The sequence below is a fragment of the Amblyraja radiata genome, chromosome 26, assembly GCF_010909765.2.
Source record: "Amblyraja radiata isolate CabotCenter1 chromosome 26, sAmbRad1.1.pri, whole genome shotgun sequence".
NCBI classification, from domain to species: Eukaryota; Metazoa; Chordata; class Chondrichthyes; order Rajiformes; family Rajidae; genus Amblyraja; species Amblyraja radiata.
Window position 1 is genome coordinate 15,294,867 of NC_045981.1, and position 22,652 is coordinate 15,317,518.

Genomic DNA, 22,652 nt, shown 5'->3' on the forward strand with positions numbered 1-22,652 from the left:
TCTACATGTGACCATTCATGTTCCAAGAACAAGGATGGTGTCTACCTGCATTTTTCAGTTATCTGTGCAAATGCAGTTCAATTGGTATCAATATCACCCCTGAGTCTGATAGTTCTGGATTAGAACGGAGATGAGGAAATACTTTTTCACGCAGAGAGTTGTGAGTCTGTGGAAATCTCTGCCTCAGAGGGTGGTGGAGGCCAGTTCTCTGGATACTTTTTTTAGATTAGATTAGATTAGATAGCCTTTATTGTCATTCAGACCGAAGTCTGAACGAAATTGCAGCAGTCATACATACAATACAATACAATAAAAAACAACAATAAACACATATTAACATCCACCACAGTGAGTCCATCCAGCATCTCCTCACTGTGATGGAGGCAAAAGTCTTAGGGCTGCAGTCTCTCCCCTCCTCTTCTCCCTCTGCGCTGAGGCGATACCCCACCAGGCGATGTTAAAAACAGTCCCGCGGCTCAATCACCACGCCCCGGGGTGGTCGAAGCTGCCGCCCACCAGTCCTGCTGATGCAGCCGCTGGCCCGCGGCCGAACCCCGGATTCAGGCCACCACCGCTAGAACACCGTCCCAGCCACCGGAGCACCGTTCCAGCCCCGAGCCGGATTGCCCCCACATGAGTACCGTTACCATCTCAGCCCCGCGCCAGGCCGCCCCGACATGGGCGCCGTACCTCCTTCGGGTTGGGCCGCCCCGACATGGGCGCCGCTCCTCCCTCGGGCTGGGAACGCCGTACCTCCCCGAGCTCGGCCACTCCGACGGGAGCACCGTTCCTTCCTCGGGCCAGGCCGCCCTCCCGGGAGCGTCACAGCCCCTCACGGAAGCACTGTTCCAGCCCCGAGCCGGGCCGCCCTCACGGGAGCGAGCTCAGGGCGAGTCCTGGCGGGCTCTGCCTCCTGAGCCTCGAGGTCGCCAGCTCCACCATTAGGCCTCAGCGCAGACGGAGGCAGAGAAGGGGAATACGACAAAAAAGTCGCATTCCCCCGCAGGGAGAGACAGCAAGCCCCGTTTCAACCCCCCCCCCCCCCCAAACACAAACTAAAAACCAAAACTAGACTAACCAAAACAAAATAAACAACACAAAAAACACAAAACAAACAGGACTGCCGGTGAGCCGCTGCAGCCAGAGCCGCGCCACCACTCCGAATATTGTTGGATAGAGCTCTTGTTGGATAGAGTTGGATAGAGCTCTTAAAGACAGCAGAGACAAGGGATAAGGGGAGAAGGCAGGAACGGGGTACTGATTGTGGCTGATCAGACATGATCACATTGAATGGTGGTGCTGGCTCGAAGGGCCGAATGGCCTAATCCTGCACCTATTGCCTATTGTCTAAGCCCTGCTGCATTTAAGAGCAAAAGTCTGGGTGATGTCCAATATAGTCATAGAGTCATAGAATCTAACAGCGTGGAAACAGGCCCTTCAGCCCAACTTGCCCACACAGGACAACAGGTCCCATCCACATTAGTCCCACCTGCCTGCGTTTGGCAACATATCTCTCTAAACCTGTCCTATCCATGTACCTGTCTAACTGTATCTTAAACATTGCTATAGTACCTGCCTCGACTACCTCCATCGGCAGCTCATTCCATATACCCACCACGCTTAGTGTGAAAAAGTTACCCCTAGGCTTTCTATTAAATCTTTCCCCCCACACCTCTGCACTCTGGTTCTTGAATAGTACCAAGGCACTGCTGCAGAACTTGTGACACTTTAAACTCATGCCTCATCTGGTCTCCCAAATGGATTCTTAAGAAAAGCCAAGGCGTAAAAGGAAAGAAGGATTGGGAAGATTTTGAGCCATGGCCAATAACAATTCCCGAAAAATGTTCCCGATGTTGGGGGAGTCTAGAACCAGGGGTCACAGTTTAAGATTAAGGGGTAGGCCATTTAGGACTGAGATGAGGAAACACTTTTTCACCCAGAGAGTTGTGAAACTGTGGAATTCTCTGCCACAGAGGCAGTGGAGGCCAATTCACTAGATGTTTTCAAGAAAGAGTTAGATTTTGCTCTCAGGGCTAACGGAATCAAGGGATAAAGCAGGAACGGGGTACTGATTTTGGATGATCAGCCATGATCATATTGAGTGGTAGTGCTGGCTTGAAGGGCTGAATGGCCTTCTCCTGCACCTATTTTCTATGTTTCCATGTTTCAGACTGAGTAAATAGAAAGTCTGAAGAAGGGTCCTACCCTGAAATGCCACCTATCTATGTTCTCTGGAGATGCTGCTTGCCCTGCCGAGTTACTCGAGCACTTTCTATATAGAAATTCAAGTCTGCTGTACAATTAGGCCAATTTATTCCAAATCTATTCCAAACTTAGATGTTAACAAATGCGTCACTTTCCTAATGTGAAGCCTGTGCATTGCAGTTCAGCCTTAAGTTTGTTAGACAAATAATATGAACATTTTGTTTTGTTGTGTTTGTATCTTAATGAGATGGACAAACTGGTGATTTGAAAATCTCCTGCTATATGTCATTGTGTGCAGGCATTGACACCTTACAGCAGAAAGAATAGCTGTCACAAATTGCTTTGGGCTATTTTCAGCTGAGTTACAACAACAGCAAGCAGCAAGCTAAAACAGTCAAGCAAGTGATTATTTATCCTTTAACAAGTTGCGGTGAACTAAGTGAGGATCGACACTGCCTTTTTGTTTTTACACCCAATCACATTGAATTCACATCTGGCTGGAATTCTGAAAAGAGCATTGAGGAATGGAAGCAGTTCAATAAATACATCAAGAAAACAGGTTTTTTTAAAATAGGGAAAAAAAGTGCGAGTTAATTTCTCAGCGGCCAAAACCAGAATACCGTAACTAGAACTTTGATCAAAAATGATCAGCTATTAAAGAAGCATAATTACTGATGCAACATTCTGACTTGAAGGCTGTGCATTATTCTCTGAAAGAATAAATCTAAAGATACCCTAACTACAAACATAGTCAGGTGGGGCAAGGCTCGGTGCTGGGGCCGCCTTGCCCTTACAATATATATTAATGATTTACAACAGATGATGCAAGTAAAAGTAACACTAGCAAGTTTGCAGATGGCACAAAGCTGGGTGGCAGTGTGAACTGCGAAGAGGATGCTAGGAGGTTGCAGGGTGACTTGGACAGGTTGAGTGAGTGGGCAGATGCATGGCAGATGCAGTATAATGTAGATAAATGTGAAGTCATCCACTTTGGCGGCAAGAACAAGGAGGCAGATTATTATCTCAATGGTGTCAGATTAGGAAAAAGGGAAGTGCAATGCGACCTGGGTGTCCTTGTACACCAGTCACTGAAAGTAAACATGCAGGTAGAGCAGGCAGTGAAAAAAGTTAAAGGCATGTTGGCCTTCATAACGAGAGGATTTGTGTATTGGAGTAAAGAGGTCCTTCTGCAGTTGTACAGGTGCGACCACACCTGGAGTATTGTGTGGTTTTGGTCTCCTAATTTGAGGAAGGACATCCTTCCCATTGAGGCAGTGCAGCATAGATCCATGAGGTTAATCTGCAGGATGGCAGGACTGTCATATGAGAAAATATTGGAATGACTAGGCTATCTTATAGACACATATAAAATTATAAAAGGACTGGACAAGTGAGATGCAGGATAAAATGTTCCCAACGTTGGGGGAGCCCAGAACCAGGGGCCACAGTCTAAGAATAAAGGGGGTGTTTAAGAAGGGCCTGCAGATGCTGGAAAAATTGAAGGTAAACAAAAATGCTGGAGAAAATCAGAGAGTGAAGCACCATCTATGGAGCGAAGGAATAGGTGACGTTTCGGGTCAATATCAGCTGAGTTCCTCCAGCATTTTTGTCTACCTAAGAATAAAGGGGAGGCCATTTAAAACTGAGATGAGAAAAAACTTTTTCACCCAGTTGTGAATTTGTGGAATTCTCTGCCACAGAAGGCAGTAGAGGCCAATTCACTCGATGCAGTTAAAAATGAGTCGTCAAAGTAGCGGAGGTAGAGTTAGGGGATAAAGCCAGAACTCTACCTCTGCTACATTGACGACTGCATTGGTGCTACCTCGTGCACCCATGCAGAACTCACTGACTTCATCAACTTTGCCACTAATTTCCATCCGGCACTCAAATTCATTTGGACCATCTCCGACATCTCCCTATCGTTTCTAGATCTCACCATCTCCATCACAGGAAACAGACTATTGACCGATATGTACTACAAACCTACTGACTCCCATAGCTATCTTGACTACATTTCTTCCCACCCTGCTTCCTGTAAAGGCTATCCCCTAATCCCAATTCCTCCGTATATGCTGCATCTGCTCCCAGATGTGGTGTTCCATACCAGGGCATCGGATTTATCCTCATTCTTTAAGGAACGGGAGTTCCCCTCTTCCATTATAGATGAGGCTCTCACTAGGATCTCCTCAATATCCCGCAGCTCCGCTCTTACTCCCTCTTCCCCCATTCATAACAAGGACAGAGGTCCACCTTGTCTTCACTCACCCCATCAGCCATCGTATACAGCATATAATCCTCCAACATTTTCGCCCGCTCCAACGGGATCCCACTACTGGCCACATCTTCCCATTTTGTGTCTACCTACGGGATACTGATTGGGGACGATCAGCCATGATCACAATGAATGGCGGTGCTGGCTCGAAGGGCCAAATGGCCTCCTGCACCTATTTTCTATGTTTCTATTTTTCCACGGCATGCATATTCGTGTTTTTGGTTACAGGCTACTATTGTGCATGAACCGGCAGCCTATATTGTAAACACTAAATAAATGCCTTTGAGAAGAAAGATGTGTGATGATAAAGAGCATTAAGAAAAATATGCCTGGCTAGAACAACCCTTTCGAAAAAAAGTAAAGCAAGTTTTGTTGGGAAGCCTGAGCCTCGGAAATGTTAATTACCATTCATTGATAAACAGCCCTGTTTCTGGCCACAGTGGCAAACTCTATTCAGTAGATGGACAGTACGTGCTGCTGGCTCATGACTCCAAAAAGCTGCTGCGTTTTGCTCTGCCAAGGGCTCAAGCGAGTCCAGCTAAAACTTTGAAGCTCATAAACTACCTCATCCAAAAGACTATAAAGTCCCTTCTATGATTATGAAGCAATCAATTATTTCGCAAACAATTAATTGCCTTGTGGAATAGTTTCAGGTTTTATCAAACCAGCTTTGAAATTGCTAGCTCGATGGCTGATTCAATCTTCGTTTATCAAAGCGGAATTAGAGAGAGCCTTGAATTGAAAATAAATTGCACATCTCGGGCATGGGACTGACAGTTACCTTTCTAACATGGCAGTAACAGCTCAACACACCAATGGGTCTTATTCTGTGAATCAATGATTCACAAGTTCATGGTCATAAGGCCCAGGAAGCCGTCAGTGGATATTTTTAAGGCAGAGATAGAAAATTTATTTATTCCAACGGGTAGTCAAGGGTTATGGGGAGAAGGCAGGAAAATTAGATGAGGAGGCAGAGATCAGCCATGATTGAATGGCGGAGTAGACTCGATGGGCCGAATGACCTAATTCTACTCCTTTCACTTGTGAACTTGTGAACACCTCCCAAGAAGCATCAGAGAAGCCTCGCGGTGGAGCTTCTCGGGTTGGTGGAGCCCCAGGGCTTGACTCATCGGAGTCTGGGTCGACGGAGCCCTCACGGCTGGCCCTGGGTAGCGCGTCTAGGCGTCAGAAGGGGACCGGGCGGCGGTCCTGGAGGAGGTGTTCAAGAAGGAACTGCAGATGCTGGAAGATCGAAGGTACACAAAAATGCTGGAGAAACTCAGCGGGTGCAGCAGCATCTATGGAGCGAAGGAAATAGGCGACGTTTCGGGCCGAAACCCTTCTTCAGGTCCTGGAGGAGGGGTCGGTGCGTCGGTCGTTAAGGCCGCTGGCGGTCGAGGACGGGCCACTGGGAACAAAGGAGGACCCGGAATGGAGGGGCCGCCGTGACGGGGGGAAGAACAAAGGTGAACCTGGCTTAGGATATTTTGTAACTGTCGGCGCCCCTCATGTGGTGACTATTTGCACACCATGGCTATGCAAGCAAAGAATTTAACTTGACAATAAAGTATTCACACATTCATTCATTCATTCATGCTGAGTTACTCCAGCATTTTGTGTCTTCGTTCGGCTTAAACCAGCATCTGCACTTCCTTCCTACACTGTAAACTGCTAACGGCAGTGTAAACAGACCGCCACGCTGTTTACTCTGCTGCCATGTTTGCATATAATTTGGTCTGCAATTAAGTGCATGACTACCACCCCACCAAAAACATTGTTTACTAATTGCCCAAACTAAACCACTGCATTTAAGACGTGAGTTTATTCCGAACGGCAGAAATCCCAACTAAATAATGCCCATTGTGTTTGCAGAGTTGCACTTCAATTGAGCATATTTACTTAAGTGCAGGAAGTTAACAACCTTACCAATAACGCAGATAGCACTGGTGAAATACTATGTGTCTGAAACTAATTTCCTTTTCTAACTAATGCACAACTGTGTCAGAATTTACTGCCAGTAATGAAGCTGAATCATCTGACAACAATCTAAACTAGCACCTGGCATTCAGATTGTGGGTCTATCTGGAGTCGCAGGGGACCAAGAAAAAGAGTGTAAGAATTAAAAGCAGCAACGGCTAATCAGTCTTTTAGCCCGAGTCCACTTCAGCAGATGGTGCAGTGGTAGAGTTACCGCCTTACAGCGCTTGCTGCGCCAGAGACCCGGGTTCGATCCCTACTATGGGTGCTGTCCGTACGGAGTTTGTACGTTTTCTCCGTGACCTGCGTGGGTTATCTCCCCGATCTCCGGTTTCCTCCCACACTCCAAAGACGTATAGGTTTGCAGATTAATTGGCTTGGTGTAAATATAAAATTGTCCCGTGTGCGTGTGTGTCATCATCATCATTTATAACATAAACAGGCACGGTGCCTTATAGTGCTAAGTACGACAGTGATCGCAACTTCTACTGAAATGTTGATGGCCGTTAGCTCTCTAGGAGCTCATTCGCCCTTTGACAGGTCCTATTTTTGTTCCTGCTGGGGGTCCACAGCCCCCTGCTCACCTGGCAAACCAGGTTTAGTCGCCGACTATCCGACCATGGAGCAGGTAGCACGGGATTACATGGTACCCGTGGTGGGGGGAACTCCCCCCGATCTGTGTGTAGGATAGTGTTAGTGTGCGAGGATCGGTGGTCGGTGCAGACTCGGCGCAGTCCGCGCTGTATCTCTAAACTAAATTTTAAAAACTAAAAGATCACAGCTGTTCTTCTACTTCTAATTCATATTTCGGAGCCATCGCCATGTCTCCTAATCACCCTCGCACCCTAGCCTCTCCCTCTTCTCCCCCCCCCCTTCTCATCGGGCAAAAGGTATAGAAGTGTGAAATCGCACACCTCCAGATTCACTAACAGTTTCTTCCCAGCTGTTATCAGGCAACTGAACCATCCTACCACAACCAGGGAGCAGAGCTGAACTACTATCTACCTCATTGGTGACCCCATTGATCTGACTACTGGTTTTATCTTGCACTCCCAGTGTACAACCGCTTTACACTTGTGCTGTATCTGAGATGCTTATCTAAATGTATCCAAGTACTTATGTATAACTGAATCATATATGAATGTATATATCACTGAACAACTCCGCAAAGTCTGTCTTAACCTAGCTGATCTCCTGGTGGCTCAGTACTTCAACACCCCCCTCAGTGCCGGCCTTAAGCCGATTGGACCGATTACTCTCAGCCCGGGTGGAGGGGGAGAGAGGGGCGGAGAGAGAGTAGAGGGGTGGAGGGGGAAGAAAGGGGTAGACGGGTAGGGGGATCTGAGGGGGAATGGAGAAGGGGTAGGTGGGTCATTTGCTCAGGTTCCCTGGGCAACGCTCCCGCCCCCCCAGTCGCTGTGCTTCACGCACACAGCCCCGGCTCCACCCCTCTCTCTCCCCGGGGAGACGCGGTGGGCCTGGCCGGGCCGGGGGTTAGAGCAACGTTTACAAACATCGGTCTCAGCTCACACCCGTCCGCCCGGACCCCGGCATCCGCTCCCGCTGCCGGCCCTCTCCCTCCCTTCTCTCCTTCTCTCCCTCCCTTCCTCCCTTCTCTCCCTCCCACCCTCCCTTCTCTCCCTCCCTTCCTCCCTTCTCTCCCTCCCTTCCTCCCTTCTCTCCTTCCGTCCCACACACACATCACGCACAGACAACTAACACACACAACTAAGTTAGGATTGGGTAGAAGCCCAAAGGGTAGGATGGGGCTGAAGCCCAAAGTTATTGCCTGGACTTATTTTCACCAATGGTTATTGGTTTTCCAGGATCTATTTAATTAAATTACTTTTTATTTCATTGCTGTCACTAAAACAAGTGGTATTGTAACTATGTACTTTTCAAAGGTGATCCACACATTTTGTTTGTTACCTGTAGGCTTACATGTATGCAATTTTATATTAAAATGTAGATCAGATCTGTTTGGTCCATTAAGTCGCATGCACGTTTTAAGCGCACTTTCCATTCTACCATAGAAATATAAAGTCTATAATAGACTTTAATTATATTTCTATGAATCTACAGACCTTGGCTGGGAACCTGGGGCTCACCAAAATTGTTCCCAATTGGGCCCCGCACCTCCAAAGGCCGGTCCTGCTCCCCCTCCCATTCCCAATCAGACCTTTCGGTCCTGGGCCTCCTCCATTGTCAGAGTGAGGCTCGACGCAAATTGGAGGAACCGCACCTCATATTTCGCTTGGGTAGTTTACACCCCAGAGGTGTGAACATTGACTTCTCTAACTTCAGATAGTCCTTGCTTTCTCTCTCCATCCCCTACCCCTTCCCAGTTCTCCCACTAGTCTTGCTGTCTCCGCCTACATTCTATCTTTGTCCCGCCCCTTCCCCTGACATCAGTCTGAAGAAGGGTCTTGACCCGAAACATCACTCATTCCTTCTCTCCAGAGATGCTGCCTGTCCCGCCGAGTTACTCCAGCATTTTGTGTCTACTTATGTATAATGATACGTACTGAACTGTACACACAAATGAATTTCACTGTCCCTCAGTATTTAACACCCTCCTTGATTTCCCTCGTTAGCCATGGTTGAGCCGCCTTCCCCGTTTTATTTTTTCGCCAGACAGGGATGAACAATTTCTGGAGTTCATCCATGCGGTCTTTAAATCTTTGCCATTGCATCTTCACTGTCAACCCTTACAGTATAATTTGCCAATCTATCCTAGCCAATTCCCATCTCATACCTTCAAAGTCTCCTTTCTTTAAGTTCAGGACCCTAGTCTCTGAATTAACCGTGTCACTCTCAATCCTAATGCAGAATTCCACCCTATTACGATCACTGTTGCCCAAGGTGCCTTGCACAACAAGATTGCTAACTAATCCTTCCTCATTACACAATACCCAGTCTAGGATGGCCTGTCCTCTCATCGGTTCTTCTACATATTGGATTAAAAACCCATCCCGTATACATTCCAGGAAATCCTCTTCCTCAGCGCATTTACCAATTTGGTTGGCCCAATCTATATGTAGATTAAAGTCACCCATGATAACTGCTGTCAGAACAAGCATCATTGCTTGTGTTATCAGGCAACTGATTCATCCTACCACAACCAGAGAGCAGCGCTGAATGACTATCTACCTCTTTGCTGGCACTCGGACAGACTATCCTTGATCGGACTTTGCTGGCTTTACCTTGCACTGAACGTTATTCCCTTATCATGGATCTGTACACTGCAAATGCCTTGATTGTCATCAAGTTTTGTCTTTCTGTTGACAGGATAGCGCGCAACAAAAGCTTTTCACTGTACCTCGGAACAGATGACAGTAAACCGAACTGAAACTGAAACTGGAGCCGATCAATTCCAATGTTTTCCGAAGTCAAAATCTCATAAATGCCCACAGTCTACACCATGAAAGAGGGCATCACTCGAATGCACCTTAAAACTATTTTGCTACAAAAGAGAAAGAGGCTTGGAAAAGTCCCCTCACCCTGGAATTGTTCCAAGCGCCTATATTCCCCTCATATTCTCTGCAATGCTCGAGGGCACATCTGTACTCAGTCATCATACACACAAATTGTACCCTTTTGAGTTATCAATTTGCAATGCAGCTGTTGAGAAAGGAAGGGACCACTTACATGAATTGTTGTTGGGGGTTTTGAGGTAGGACTGACAATTCAATCATAAAGGTAATACTCTAGCTTTGTTGAATGGCAAGGCCTTAAGACCTTTAGTTTAGTTTAGCGACACAGCGCAGACACGGGCCCTTCGGCCCAATGGGTCCGTGCCAACCAGCAATCCCCGTACACTAGCACTATCCAACTCACTAGGGACAATTTACCATATTGCCAATTAGCCTACAAACCTGTATCTTTTTGGAGTGTGGGAGGAAACCGGAGCACTTGGAGAAAACTCATGCAGGTCATGGCGGGAACGTACAAACTCCATACAGCCAACACCCGCAGTCAGGATTGAACCCGGGTCTCTGGCGCTGCAAGGCACCAACTCTACCGTTGCGCCACCACTAATTCTAGTGTCTCGCCATCCCACCATCTTGAATTGCCATCTCAATTTGACTCTGTGCCAAGTCCATTTGGACACCACTGTGAACACAATTGGGTATAAAATCATGAGAGGAATAGATCGGGTAGACTCACAGGTTCTCTTGCATGACTGTCATCCCCATGCTTTTTAGTTATGTTTTACTTACCAATTTCTCCTCCAACACCAGAAATTTACGATAAAAATTCATCCACAAGAAATGCCAATGCTTTTATGTGTAAATGGTGCTGCATTCTGTGCAAATTTCCTTGATGGTTTCCAGCATAATGACTAATTTCTCAAGATTATGAGATTATTCAGGATCATTAAGTGGTTTACCATGTTTTTCCTCAGAGGGAATTCCTTACAATTTTTGCCAAAGCCAATTAACCTACAAGCCTGCACGTCTTTGGAGTGTGGGGGTGAAACCGGAACACCTGGAGAAAACCCACGCAGGTCACGGGGAGAACGTACAAATTCCGTACAGACAAGCGCCCGTCGTCAGGATCGAACCCGGATCTCTGGAGCCGTAAGGCAGCAACTCTACCGCTGCGCCACCGTGCCGCAGTTTATCTAGCTAAGAGTATCTCTAGGAGTAAAGGTAAACAAAAATGCTGGAGAAACTCAGCGGGAGGTGAGGCAGCAAGTTCAAGTTCAAGTTCAAGTGAGTTTATTGTCATGTGTCCCTGTATAGGACAATGAAATTCTTGCTTTGCTTAAGCACACAGAAAATAGTAGGCATTTACTACAAAACAGATAAATGTGTCCACATACCATGATATAAATATATACACACATGAATAAATAAACTGATAGTGCAAATAACAGAAAGTGGTTGGTAATAATCAGAGTTTTGTCCGAGCCAGGTTTAATAGCCTGATGGCTGAGGGGAAGTAACTATTCCTGAACCTGGTTGTTGCAGTCTTCAGGCTCCTGTACCTTCTACCTGAAGGTAGCAGGGAGATGAGTGTGTGGCCAGGATGGTGTGGGTCTTTGATGATACTGCCAGCCTTTTTGAGGCAGCGACTGCGATAAATCCCCTCGATGGAAGGAAGGTCAGAGCCGATGATGGACTGGGCAGTGTTTACTACTTTTTGTAGTCCTTTCCTTTCCAGGGCGCTCAAATTGCCGAACCAAGCCACGATGCAACCGGTCAGCATGCTCTCGACTGTGCACCTGTAGAAGTTAGAGAGAGTCTTCCTTGACAATCCGACTCTCCGTAATCTTCTCAGGAAGTAGAGGCGCTGATGTGCTTTTTTGATGATTGCATTAGTGTTCTCGGACCAGGAAAGATCTTCAGAGATGTGCATGCCCAGGAATTTGAAGCTCTTGACCCTTTCAACCATCGACCCGTTGATATAAATGGGGGTGAGGGTCCCCCTCCTACTCCTTCCAAAGTCCACAATCAGTTCCTTGGTTTTGCTGGTGTTGAGGGCCAGGTTATTGCGCTGGCACCATATGGACAGTTGCTCGATCTCTCTTCTGTACTCTGACTCATCCCCATCAGTGATACGCCCCACAATAGTGGTGTCGTCAGCGAACTTGATGATGGAGTTCGCACTGTGGTTCGCTACGCAGTCATGGGTATAGAGTGAGTACAGCAGGGGGCTGAGCACGCAGCCTTGAGGTGCTCCCGTGCTGATTGTTATTGAGGCTGACACATTTCCACCAATACGAACAGACTGTGGTCTGTGGACGAGGAAGTCAAGGATCCAGTTGCAGAGGGATGCGCAGAGACCCAGTTCTGCGAGTTTGGTAACCAGTTTGGAGGGGATGATTGTGTTAAATGCCGAGCTGTAATCAATGAATAGCAGCCTGACATATGAGTTTTTGTTGTCCAAGTGGTCCAGTGCGGAGTGGAGGGCCAGCGAGATCGCATCCACCGTTGATCTGTTGTGGCGGTACGCGAACTGCAGTGGGTCCAGGTTTTTGTCGATGTAGGAGTTGATTTGCTCCATGATCAACCTCTCAAAGCACTTCATCACCACCGGCGTTAGTGCCACTGGTCGATAGTCATTGAGGCATGTCACCTTACTCTTCTTGGGCACCGGTATAATTGATGCCCTTTTAAAGCAGGTGGGGACCTCAGACCTCAGAAGTGAGAGGTTGAAAATGTCCGTAAAAACTCCCGCCAGTTGGTCCGCACAGGTTTTTAGAACACGACCGGGTATACCATCAGGACCAGGTGCTTTTCGGGGGTTCACCCCTCTGAAGGATTTCCTGACATCGGCCTCTGTGACTGAGACTGAAATGCCATCGCAGCGAATGGGGGATCGGGAAGGCACATCAGTATTCTCCCTGTCAAAGCGTGCGTAAAACGCATTGAGCTCGTCAGGGAGTGATGTTACACCGGCATTCGAGCTGCCTCCTGGTTTTGCCTTGTAGGAGGTGATTGCATTCAGACCCTGCCACAGCTGCCGAACATCTGTCTCGTCCTCCAGTTTGGAGCAGAAGTCCCTTTTGGCCTTTTTGATGGCCTTACCAAGGTCGTATCTGGTCTTCATGTAGGCCACTGTATCATCGGAGGTGAATGCCCTGTGTCTGGACTTCAGGAGAGTGTGGATCTCAAAGTTCATCCAAGGTTTCTGATTGGGAAACACTCGGAAGGTTTTTGTAGGGATGCAGTCCTCCACACATTTCTTTATGAAGTCTGTAACGACTGTGGCATATTCGTTCAAGTCCGTTGCCGAGTCCTTGAACATTGCCCAGTCTACAGACTCCAAACAGGCCTGGAGTTGTTTTTCTGCCCCCCCCCCCCCCCCGACCAGCTCTGTGCTGTCCTCACTTCTGGGGGTGCGCTCTTTAATTGCTGCTTGTAGGCAGGAAGAAGCAGCACCGCGGTATGGTCGGATTTACCGAAGTGAGGGCGAGGGATAGAACGATAGGCATTCTTGATGGTGGTGTAGCAGTGGTCGTGGGTGTTAGGTCCTCTGGTGCAGCAGGAGACATGTTGGTGGAAGTTGGGGAGTGATTTCTTGAGGTTCGCCTTATTGAAGTCCCCAGCAATGGTGGTAAATGCCTCGCGGTAAGACGTCTGGTGTTTGTTGACCACGGCCTGCAGCTCCTCCAGTGCCAGACGGACGTCTGCCTGGGGTGGGATGTAGACCGCGGTCAGGATAACGGAGGTGAATTCTCTCGGGAGGTAGAAGGGACAGCAAAAGAATAGGTGACGTTTCGGGTCGAGAGCCTTCTTAAGTGTCACTTTCACTCGAACGAGGGAAAGTAGAGCAGGTGAAGATAAACGTGAGCAAGGGCCTCAGTGAACGGACGAACAGATTCAAGCTACCACAGGGTTGACGTGTCTCACTCTGAAGCCTTTCACTAAGTACCCTCCATCCAGTCTGCACAAGTCACTGGAAAAATAAAGCCAAGTTACATTTAAATTATTTTTTTAAAGCTGTGGATGCATTCCCCTCTGGCTCAGCTGATTATTAATTGGCAGTCCAGTCTAGGAATGTTACCCAATCCACTCTGAGTCCATGCCACATGAGCTAATGTCAGCCAGTGTGGTGGCTAATCGTTACAGCTTCCGTGCGCAATCCTGGCCCAGTGCAGCAGATCCGACCCATGATCAGATTTTGCCCTCGATGATCCCTGCAGTTTAAACAATATGTCACACATGTGGTCTGAGGAGCCACAGGCAGGTGAATGAATGGTCCAATAAAACACTAACTTGGAATCTTGGAAACTTTATTGTCATTCAGACCTTTCGGCCTGAACGAAATTTTGTTGCCTTGCAGTCATACATATAATAAAATAACAAAACACACAATAAACACAAATCTAACATCCACCACAGTGAGTTCACCAGACACCTCCTCACTGTGATGGAAGGCAAAAATCTTAAGTCTTCACTACCTATCTCCACTGGCCATTTAAAAACTTCAGGGAAATAAGATTATTTGGGGAGGAAACCGTGCAAGATTTGGTAAACAAACCAATGCAGCGGTTTAGACAAAATGTGTAGGAAGGATCTGCAGATGATGGTTCAAACTGAAGTTTATAGCTGAGTTTTACTGGTTTATAAAGCTGCTGAGTTACTCCAGCACTTTGTCTCTATCTATTCCAGTGGTTTAAGTGGTTGGGGGTGGCACAGTGATGCAACAGTAGAGTCACTGCCTTACAGTGCCAGAGACCCCCGGGTTCGATCCTGGACTATGGGTGCTGTCTGTACAGGGTTTGTACGTTCTCCCCGTGACCATGTGGATTTTCTCCGGGTGCTCCGGTTTCCTCCCACGCTCCAAACACACACGCACTGGGTTAGTAGGTTGATTGGGCTTCTGCAAATTGTACTGTAATGTGTGTCGGATGGAATCTGTGGACCGGTGATTGTTGGTCGGCGCAGACTCGACGGGACGAAGGGCCATTTTTTGTCCACGCTGCATCCTCTCAAGTCTAAAGTCGGGAAGTCTTAAACCCCTGTCCCACGGTACGAGTTCATCCCAAGAGTTCTCCCGAGTTTGCGCTGTTTCGAACTCGGAGATTTACGGTAATGGCCACTCGTCGGTACTCGGGGCTCTCCTGGACATTTTTCATCATGTTGAAAAATCTTCACGAGTCTTCCCGTGCTTACATGCCGTTAGCGAGTCTTCCTGAGTACCTGCCGTTAGCGCTAAGAGACGTCCCCGAGCTCCGACGTTCCCAGCTACGTTCATTCTCCGTGCTTACCATGAGTTTGATTTTTTTAAACTCGGGAGAGCTCTTGGAATGAACTCGTACCGTGGGACAGGGCTATCAGACGCAAGACCCATGGAAAACACCGGGCAGGCAGGCACCTCACATTGCTAACATGGCAGAGGTAAACTTTCCACTTTGATGCATCTCCTCCAGTGGGCTGAAATGTTGTCCAACAGGCTGAAGCTTGGGTGGCCCCACTGTAACCACAATGGGAAATGTGGTGCAAGAATCGAAAGGGCAGGGTTGTTCCGTTTAATCTGTACATATTTTACCCGTGAGGATAGCAGCCTCAGCTGATACTGGGCGTAACATTCAGCTGAACTAACCGAGAGATGAATAGCCGCGGCTTTTCATGGAAAACCTAGGAGAGACCCCCGTCAGACGGTCAGACTGCAGCAGCAAAAGCTTGCTCCTCCAACCTTGTAGCCGGGATTTACTTCCCTGGGTCCGCATTGTGATATCAATGTTTCTATGGCAACTAATACAACACGGCCAAGGCAATGAACTATGCTGCTAAGACTGAGATCAACATTCATAAGAAAAAAAAAGGATTTTGGTCAAGCTGTAAAAATGAACCTCGTGAGGACAAAAAAAGGCAAAGCCGCCTTCATTTTTAACCCTTGTCGGCCCACGGTGACCTGTGGAATCTGCCTGCAAACACTCGATTGGAACAAAACTAAACTAATTTACTCAGAGTGAGCGCCTTGCTTGTGCAGGTCTTCCACAAGGAGTACGCTTGTGCTATCTGGAGGCACAGCAGTGAGTGGCATGCTGGCGCAGTGGTGGAGTTGCCACCTTACAGCGCCAGAGGCCCGGGTTCGATCCTGACTACAGGTGCTGTCTCCATGGAGTTTGTGTACGGCGTGGATTTTCACCGGGGTGCTCCGGTTTCCTCCCACATCCCAAAGATGTGAAGGTTTGTAGGTCAATTGGCTTCTGTAAATTGTCCCTTGTGTGCAGGATAGAACTAGTGTGTGGATGATCGCTGGTCGGCGCGGACTCAGTGGGCTGAAGGGCCTGTTTCCACGCTGTATCTCTAAGCTAAAATTTAAATTATGTTTTTGACTGATTCTTTAATGAATTGAACAGCATGGAAACAGACCCTTTGGCCCTCCATGCTGACTATCAACCACATAAGTTCATAAGTGGTGGGAGCAGAATTAGGCCATTCAGCCCATCAAGTCTACTCTGCCATTCAATCACGGCTGATCTATCTTTCCCTCTTAACTCCATTCTCCTGCTTACTTACTTACTTACTTACTGCCTATTATGGCTCCTGGCATGTAGGGCAGCAACGAAGGTCCTCCACTCTGGGCGCTACCCCAGGTCAGGTCCATTGTTTTCATTTCCTCCTCTACAGTTCGACGCCAAGTGGTTTTGGGTCTCCCTCTGTTCCTTTTCCCTTCCCGTGTCCAGTGCAGGGCTATTCTTGGGATGCTGTCTGGTTCTCTTCTCAGTATATGGCCAATCCTGTTCCAGCGTCTTCTCATGATGATGGTGTCCATGCTCTCTTGTTGGAATTGAGCAAAGAGATCTTGGTTGGATCTGGTTGTTTGGCCAAAATATTCTTATGTTTGGCATTTAGAACTTCCACCTTCCTGCCAGTGGCTGCTTTTCGGCTTTCACCATTGACATTCATCCTAGCATCTGTCGATAGCCCTGGAAGTCCATCACGCCCAGTAGTGTTGATTCCTTCAGTTGCTGTTTCCTAACACATTTGTTTTAGGAGGCAGGGTTGTTAGCCCTGTGCTCAACCCCCAACCTGGAGGACAAGTGGATTGCTCTTCGTCTCGCCTCTACCCTTCGACCTGTCCAGCATGGGAGACCCTAACAGGAGACGAATCACCTGCTGGCATAGCTCTAGGGATCACTGACACACACAAGCTCCCCGATCACGACAAGGTTGCAATCCAACCTTCTGCCTTCTCCCCATAACCCCTGACACCCGTACTAATCCAGAATCTATCGTTCTCTGCCTTAAAAATATCCATTGGCTTGGCCTCCACAGCCTTCTGATACACTCATTAAAACTAGTTCCATGTAATCTCACTTTCAAATGCACTTCCTACACACTTGGGGTAATTTACATCGGCCAATTAACCTGCAAACCCTCAGCCATGATCACATTGAATGGTGGTGCTGGCTCGAAGGGCCAAATGGCCTACTCCTGCACCTATTGTCTATTGTCTATTGTATCAGGTGGAGTGCGTTAACTGAAGTGCTCAGTTCCAAAGCATTCACAGTAGGCAATAGGTGCAGGAGTTGGCCATTTGGCCCTTCGAATGTAAATACTTTAGTATTTTTTGGTGTTTTCAGTGAAGGAAATAATCTTACACACCCGGAGTAATGAAAACAGACAACTCTCAACCCAGCACACATGGTGACATTAAATATATTCTGAAATATCGGTATCTTTTCAAAAGAATACAGGTCCACCACCAATTTCCAATACCCGTGGTCCCAGAATCTTTCTGGATTATCCGTTTTGCCGGCCCAACAGAGGTCACATTCTCCGAGAGGAGTCCAACAGTACTGGAGTGGTCTGCCCAGGCCGCCGTGGGGCCTACATACCGGCCCGCAAAGTTGCCCTCGGACATCGGCTATTGGAACGGATCTGCCGGCTCCTGATGGGAATGAATGCTTCTGATAAACGATGGTGTGTTAATCAACTGGGCCACTTGTTGTGAATGGCGACAAGCTTTGATTTAGTGACCGTGAGTGGCAATCTATATTAACCACTGCAAAATACACATAGAAACATAGAAAATAGGTGCAGGAGTAGGCCATTCGGCCCCTTGGAGCCAGCATCGTCATTCAACATGATCATGGCTGATCATCCAGAATCAGTACCCTGTTCCTGCTTTCTCCCCATATCCCTTGATTCAGTTAGCCCTAAAACAGGCCTTTTGGTCAACTAAGCCCCCTCTGCTCAATGATCATCCGTTCACACTGCTTCTATGTTATACCACTTTCGCATCTATCTCCTACACCAGGGACAATTTACAGAGGCCAATTAAACCATAAGCCTGCACATCTTTGGGATGTGGGAGGAAACAGGACACCCGAATGAAACCCATGCGGTCACTGGATGAACGTACAAAGACAGCACCCGAGGTCAGGATCAAACCTGTGTTTTAGCTTTAGTTTTAGTTTTAGAAATACAGCGTGGAAACGAGGCCCCTCGGCCCACCAAGTCCGTACCAACCACGATCACTCGAGCACTAATTCTATGTTATCCTAGTTTTTACGCCCTATGCACGAGCAACAATTTACAGAAGCCAATTAACCTGCAAACCTGCACGTCTCTGGGATGTGGGAGGAAACCGGCGCATCCGAAGGAATCCCACACTGTCACAGGGAGAATGAGCAATGACGGTACCTGAGATCGGTATTGAACTTGGGTCTCTGGCACCTTGAGGCAGCAGCACTACCAGCTGCACCATATGTATCTTGGCAATGAAATTGGTCAGAATGCACTATTTTTCATCTTAAACAAAAATATATATTATTCAAGTTAGCAAGACCAGGGACATATCCCTCTTCTCAAACCCACTCCCAGTCCTCAATTGCTATTAATTGAGTGGTATTTATGGATTTGTGAAGTTCCTTTCCAAGACTCTAAATGGATCGATCTCATGGGTACCCAGCCTTGATCTGAATTTGCAATTTGTTTCATAAGCATGATGTTGGGATGAGATGCATATGATTTAGAAACTGGGACGATATGTTTCAAGACATGGGTGAGGCCTCACTTGGAGTACCGTGTTCAATTTTGGGCACTCGGCTGTGAGAAAGGTGGCGTTAAGTTTGAAAGAGTGCAGAAAAGATTTATGAGAAGGTTACCAGGACCTGAGGCACTGTTAGTTGGAGGAGGCTGGGAAGGCTAGGAGCATAAGGGATGATCTTATAGAGATGTATAAAACCATGAGGGGTGGAGACAGGGTCTTTGTTTTCCCAGGGTTGGTAACTCATGAGCTATTGGGTGTAGGCTTGTGAGAGAGAAAAACATGTAATAGGAACCTGAGGGGCAATGCCTTTAAAAAAACAAGGGTGGTCTATATATGGAAAGAGATGGCAGAGTGAGTGGTTGAGGCGGGTTCGATATGGCAAATAGCAAATGGGACTAGCGTAAATGGGTACCTTGGCCGGCATGGATACTTTGGGAGGAGGGGACTGTTTCCGTGCTGTTTGACTCAAAGATTATGAGAAAAGTACAGAAAATGCTACTGTTCTGCTGTTTTTAATATTCACTATCAGAATCCGCGAATAGAATATGGAATTCCAAACAATGACATCCAAACCATCGTTTCAAACTTTGAAAGAGACCAGTTGGAGCATTGGAAATACAACAGATTTTCATGTGAAGGAAACAGTTAACAATCACAAAGTGTAGTTGAGTTGCCATAGTGTTGAGCGGAGGAGTTTTAGTATTGCACATTTTTTCCAAAATTACCTGTCAGAATATTTTCATTAGCTCAAGGGTTGGAAGTACCAATTTCCGTGAAGCACCGAATAATACAGATAAGAATTTGATTCCATGTTCGATTTTGCTGAAATTCGTCTTAGTCTGGGCGGCCGTAAGGGTCTGTCGAGTAGCTCAGTGACCTTGGACTCTGAAAGGGGGAAAGGGAAAGGAAATTAAGTACAGTTCCAGGTCCTGATTCCTATCTGGCGATCTCTGCAAAGAAGTCTGTGCATGTAAACAGAACAGGATTCACATCAGCTGTCTCACCTAAATAACTTAATATCTCAACAGAAACTGGAGACTCACAAATAAAGAATGTGTTTGGTCAGGTACAGTTGGCTTATCCTTTTGAACGTCCTGCTAATGTGCGTCACCCTCAGTTGATAGAGGCTGAGATTTGGGGGGGGGAATTTTCCAAGCAGAAATTTCACGAGGAAATTATCTCTGTGAAACTTCACAATCCATCACTGTAGCAAGTGTTATTATTTCACAACCAAATAGTTCAACTGAAAGCAATGGTAAAAATTATCCTCGAGGTGCGCGGTTGGTGAAAAGATAAGATAACTTAGTCACGGAAAGGATAACAAAGTGGTTAAAATATCTGGAGACCTCAGCTGGTAACATGATCATAGGTTCAAGTCCCGGAATGCAACGGAGGAATTTTAATTCAGACAATTAACCAAAAAAAAATCTGGAATTCATATAACATTTTTTACCTTAGCTAAGGTGACTATGGAATTATTGAATTGTTGTGAAAACCCATTAGGTTCACTAGTGCCCTAAGGGTAAGAAAATTAATTGCACATGATCCATATCACTTCATTTCGTGCATGATCATGTGCCTATCTAAAAGTTTCTAAATTGCCACTATTGTACCTGCCTCCACCACCGCCACCCCCTATCAGCACATTCCAGGCACCCACCACTCTGTGTAAAAAAAACTTGACCTGCACATTTAGGTTAATTTAGTTTAGTTTAGAGACACAGCACGGAAACAGGCCCTTCGGCCCACCGTGTCCGCACCGACCAGCGATTCCTTCACATTAACACTACCTTACACACACTGGGGACCAGTGGCGGAAATCCCGGGGGGGTGGGGGCAGGGGATACACGTTCCCCCTCTCTTTAGAGAGGTGGGGGACGATCCCACCCCCCCCCCCCCCACCACCATTTTTTGTAATCCGGATTTTAAAACCCAGTGAAATCTCCGCTTTCCGCGAGACAGTGGGGGTAGGACTGCTGATCGAGGGCACCGTTTGGACGAGAGAGATGTCGGTCAGCAGGCAACGGGGGCGGGCCATGATGATTCAGCACGATGATTGGAGGAGGGAGGTGTCGGTCAGAGGCGGAAGCAGGGGGTGGGACAGAGCTGCCTGGACTTAAGGGAAATATGGCCCAGGCTTACAGCCAGTGCGGAGAAGCAGCGCTAGCTCCACGGCTTCGGACTGGTGTTCCATCAGTCCAGGCAGGGCTGTAGGTTAACCCGGCGAGACAGGCAGAGTTGAGCTGCATTTAGCGTTGGATTGAGCTGCAATTACCATTCACAGGGCCCACGGCAGAAGCCTCCGAAGCCTCGCGTGTGTGTGTGAGTGTGCGCATAAAATTGTGTGTCCCCCTGTCCCCTCCATATTTTGATAGCGATTTCCGTCACTGCTGGGGACAATTTTACATTTATAACCAAGCCAATTAACTTACAAACACATACGTCTTTGGAGTGTGGGAGGAAACCGAAGATCTCGGAGAAAACCCACGCAGGTCACGGGGAGAACATACAAACTCCGTACAGACAGCGCCCGTAATCAGGATCAAACCTGGGTATCTGGCGCTGTAAGGCAGTAGCTATACTGCTGCGCCACTGTGCCACCTCCAGCATTTTATCTCCTTTAAATATTAAAGGCTGGAAGCAACCAGTAGAAACATCTTAACCCCGCCTCCCACAACATCCGATTTTTTTTAACTCACCTCCTCCATAAAGAACATTGGCATCGATCTGTCCCAACACGTTGCTCTATGTGGACTCAATATCTACCCGACTTGAATGCCTGAAAAATGGTCTAACAAATTTCTTCTGTGAACCCTTTCCAGGGATCACTTGGGTGTAGGACTTTGCTTCTTAATATGAAGCACATTATGGCCATTTATCTCCCTGTGAAAGGGACATGAACAACTTCCAGTTTCCACCCGGATAGATTGAAATAGAAAATGCGTTGGCTGGTAATTAGTTACCGATTCTTTGTGTTATTTTTTAAATTACTTTCTGCTGTTGATGGCCTCTTCTTTAGCTTTGTTCAGCTTCCGTGGATGCGGGAGATGCACACAATGTTATCACCCCCGCAATCTGTGTTTGAATTCAGCCCAGATGGAGCTCACTCTCTCGCTCTCCCTCTCTCTCCCTCCTTCACGCTTTCCCCTCTCCTAGACCTTTCTCCTTCCCTCCCACTCCCCCTCTCCCTCTTTCCCACTTCCTCCCTCCCTCCCTCTCCCACTCTTCCTCTTCTTATAGAAACTTACAAAATTCTTAAGGGGTTGGACAGGCTAGATGCAGGAAGACTGTTCCCGATCTTGGGGAAGCCCAGAACAAGAAGTCACAGTTTAAGCATAAGGGGGAAATCTTTTAGGACCGAGATGAGAAAAACATTTTTCACACAGAGAGTGGTGAATCTCTGGAATTATCTGTCACAGAAGGTAGTTGAGGCCAGTTCATTGGCTATATTTAAGAGGGAGTTAAATGTGGCCCTTGTGGCTAAAGGGATCAGGGGGTATGGAGAGAAGGCAGGTACAGGATACTGAGTTGGATGATCAGCCATGATCATATTGAATGGCGGTGCAGGCTCGAAGGGCCGAATGGCCTACTCCTGCACCTAATTTCTATGTTTCTATGTTTCCCTCCCTCTCCCTCCCTTGCCCTCTCTCTCCTTTCTTTCTCCCTCTCCCTCTCTCCCTCTCTCTATTTCTCTCACACACACATCTTCTCTTTCTGCTGCAAAGTGTCCCAGATGGAAATA

General features: G+C 47.3%; 1 long non-coding RNA gene across 1 annotated transcript in view; it reads right to left on the bottom strand.

Moving 5' to 3' along the window:
• The window catches only part of LOC116987954, a 153,091-nt gene extending 131,110 nt beyond the window's left edge, over positions 1-21,981 (bottom strand). The window contains exons 1-2 of the long non-coding RNA XR_004415834.1: positions 21,610-21,981; positions 19,636-19,795 (exon numbers count right to left, since the gene is read on the bottom strand). This is a non-coding gene — a long non-coding RNA (uncharacterized LOC116987954). The remainder of the gene's footprint in view (positions 1-19,635; positions 19,796-21,609) is intronic.
• Positions 21,982-22,652: the final 671 nt, after the last annotated feature.